At 35.5% G+C, this 3,687-nt stretch overlaps 1 long non-coding RNA gene across 1 annotated transcript; it reads left to right on the top strand.

Moving 5' to 3' along the window:
- The first annotated feature begins 733 nt into the window (after positions 1-733).
- LOC108363933 (uncharacterized) lies at positions 734-2,227 on the top strand. The gene is made up of 3 exons (XR_001847676.1): positions 734-779; positions 1,879-2,016; positions 2,089-2,227. It is a non-coding gene; the product is annotated as an uncharacterized LOC108363933 (long non-coding RNA).
- Positions 2,228-3,687: the final 1,460 nt, after the last annotated feature.

Here is a 3,687-nt window from a genome sequence, read left to right as displayed (position 1 = left end):
ACCAGCGATAGTGATGAGGAAGACAATGCGAGCTTTATGCGGGCAAGTAAACGAATGCTCCGAGACAATTCCAATCTACTCGAAATTCCTGACAGAGAGTAGGTTTATTTAATAATTATATACCTTCGGCTGAGTGGGAGATCGCCCTACCTCGACTGTCGGTTCGAAAACGCATTATCTCAGCAAATGGTTGAAGCATGCCTTATTGCGGAATTTGATTGAACCTGCCGATATACATATTGAATATATAGTGAGATAAGGCGTTTTTAAAGCAGCTGCTGAGACACGGAGTTTTTGAACCATTTGCTGAGATTGCCCACTGTTCAACCATAGGGTGGTCTTCCACTCAGTCGTCGATATGCGAGTTATTAAACTAATGTATAAACTTTATTTTCCTTTAAGGTTCGTAAAAAACTTTAGAGTTTCAAAGCGAGTTTTTAAACTTATTTTGGACGAAATGTCACAACACATGGCTAGTGGATGCAGAAGCAGCAAAGTGGCGCCAATACATAAGCTGTCTGCTTTTTTAAGATTTCTGGCGACAGGCAGCTACCAAAAAGGCGTCGGAGATGAGTTTCTATCCAGCATGTCTCAGCCAATGGTTAGCAATGCCATAACAGAGTGCTTTGAAATTTTTGAAACAAATTTTTGTCCAAATTGGATAAAGCTGAGGATGACAGAAGAGGAAAGCGCAGCCAAAGAAAATTTTTATGTGAAATGTGGGATACCGGGTATAGTTGGATGCGCCGATGGAACCCACGTTAAGATTAAATGCCCAAGTGAGGACACAAAGCATTAGCGCACACAAGGGGTGGGTTTTGGGGTTCAAACCCCCCCTAAAGCTAATAACCTGAAAAACAAACTGTATCCGAAAGCCAGCTCTCAAGAAAAATCACAAGAAATATTTTTTATTATAAAGCACTTTGCTTTTGCTGTAAATTTTCTTGAAGAAATAAATATACGAGCATTTTTTTCTTGAGAGATGCAAAATGATTTAAGAAATTTTGATAGAAGAAAATTCCTATTCCATTTCTTGTGCGCCATTTTATATGAATTTTTCGTTTTTTTTGAGAGCTCTTAAAAGTTTAACTGCGAATGAAACCTAAAAATATGCAATGCATACTCACTTACTGACCTTAAAAGAGTTTACAACTGATATGTCCTTAACAAGCATTCGAAGATTTAATTTGCCCACTTCGAATTCGTTCCATCAAAATTGCCTACATAACAAAAATTCGAGTTCATTTAATTTTCTCGGTATTCGAAATATTAAAAAAATTAAGCAATCGTAAAAAACACCATCTCATTCGAAAACCAGAAACCAGATATCGAGGAAAATGAACATTAAAACTCTTTTTTTTTAATTTTTTTATTACTTTTGCAAGTTGAGCGCATCTTGTGTTTATAGAACTTTATATTAAACAAGTAATTTCAAATTACGGGAAGACCCTTGAGTGACCATCTCTCCGATAAAAAAAAAGAATTGTTGAAATCGGTTCACGTGGTCCAAAGTTATGCGTTAGCATACTATTTCGACGAATTGATAACCTACCCCTTTTTCGAAGTCGGTTACAAATGTTTGAGTTTTTTGCTAATTTTATGTAAATAAATGCAATTTATGAAACTTCAAAAAGTTTATTTATTTATTACATACTGTACATAAAACTTGCATAAATGTACTTTAATGATCATTTTATCTGAAGCGAATTTTCAGAAGTATAAACACCTCCCAAAATATATTCCTGGGTGCGCCCCTGACACAAAGCATTTATATTATAATAGGAAAGGCTATTATAGTATAAATGCAATGATAGTAAGTGATTTTTGCTTATTTTTACTAAGGAAACTAATTTCTACGTACATATGTATGTATTTAAGATTTGTGATCATGCATACGATACGTTGACGCCAGGTATCCAGGCTCAAACCACGACGCATTTGTTTGGAGTGCAAGCAGGGCGGAAGTTTTTTTCAAGTCACAGTTTGACTCTGGTAAACGAAACACTTGGCTCTTAGGTAAGACAAAAGGAAACTCCTAATCATTTACTTCTGTATTTTTCAATTTTAATTTTCCTTAACTTGTTTTAGGAGATTCCGGTTACCAGCTTATGCCGTACCTGATGACACCTTTCCGTAGTCCTGGCAATCAAACTGAGACACAATTCAACATGAAATTGTGCAAAGGCCGCAACGTTGTAGAAAGGTGTTTTGGAATTTTAAAAAACAGATTCCGTTGCATAATTGGGGAAAGAGGGTTGCACTACAGTCCGGAAAAGACAACCCAAATTATTAATGCATGTTGCGCTTTACACAATATTTGTATATTTTACAAAGATGAGTGGGTATAGGTCGAAGAGGATGATGTTACATACGTATAAGAATTCGGGGGTAACGTATCACCTGAAGCGAGAAACATCAGGCAAAGGCTCGCAGAAAGTTTGTTGTAGAGCATTTTATCACTATACAAATAAAAAAGAAAAAATTTAATTTTTATTTAAATTTCTTGTACTTTTAGCTAAGAGTTAAGTAGAAGTATTCCACTCAAGAAATTAATAACGTTGAAAAATATGGCATATTTTGTATGTATTCAGAAAATTCGATTTCAATACAATACTGATTGCGTCTTTAATAAACTAACGAAAAATTTGTAAAATTAAATTAAATTGTACTTCATATCACAGTTATATATTAATAATAATAATGAATAGCAACAATTAGTAATAATAACAATAGTAATAATGATAATAATAGTAGTAATAATAATAATAATAATAAAAATCTGTGGTCATAAGCAATAACCGCCTAAGTGGAAAAACCTGAATTCGAGAAAAGTCTTAAATATTTGCAGCCTTATTCATTAAGAATAAAGTGGCTTTAAAAAAGGTTTATAAATTGAAAAAGGCCATTGGATTGTAATGTTAATCTTATGGGAAAACCAAAATATTTTCGCCTATAACATTTAAAGTATCCTAGCTGGCGACATGGGGATTTTACATACGCATGGAATACCATTCTTTCTTAAGTCAACTTAGGCTGTTATTGCTTGTGACCACAGAAATAATGATGATGATAATGATAGTGATAAAAATAATTCGAATTATAATAGTATTTAATAACAACTATTAGTAATAATAATNAATAGTAATAATAATAATAATAATAATAATAATAATAATAATAATAATAATAATAATAATAATTCGAATTATTAGAGCCCTGATCTTCTGCTTAACATGTACAACAGCTGCCTTAGGGCCCGGGTTTTCCCAAGCCAATGGAAGCAGGCGAGACTGGTGCTTATACCCAAGGGCAAAGGGGACCCAAACTCTCCTTCATGCTTCCGGCCACTCTGCAAGCTAGACACAGCAGGCAAAATGATGGAGAGTCTGCTCAAAATACGCTTGACATCAGCCATAGAAAGCGAGGGAGGCCTTTCACCCCGACAACATGGCTTCAGGAAGGGACACTCAACTATAGGAGCAATTGGCGAAGTAGTCGAGGCGGTACATAAGGCCGAAGAAGCCTGCCACCAGGCGCGGCCAATAGTGCTGCTAGTAACACTGGACGTCAAGAACGCCTTCAACTCGGCAAGATGGGACGATATGCTGGAGGCCTTGGAACGGTCATTCAAGGTTCCAACATACTTGCTAGACATGATCCGGGACTACCTCAGAGACCGTTGGCTTT

This window comes from Rhagoletis zephyria, unplaced genomic scaffold, assembly GCF_001687245.7.
Source record: "Rhagoletis zephyria isolate East Lansing unplaced genomic scaffold, Rhagoletis_zephyria_1.1 Rzeph_scaffold_01414, whole genome shotgun sequence".
NCBI classification, from domain to species: domain Eukaryota; kingdom Metazoa; phylum Arthropoda; class Insecta; order Diptera; family Tephritidae; genus Rhagoletis; species Rhagoletis zephyria.
This window is presented reverse-complemented; position numbering and strand designations above follow the sequence as displayed.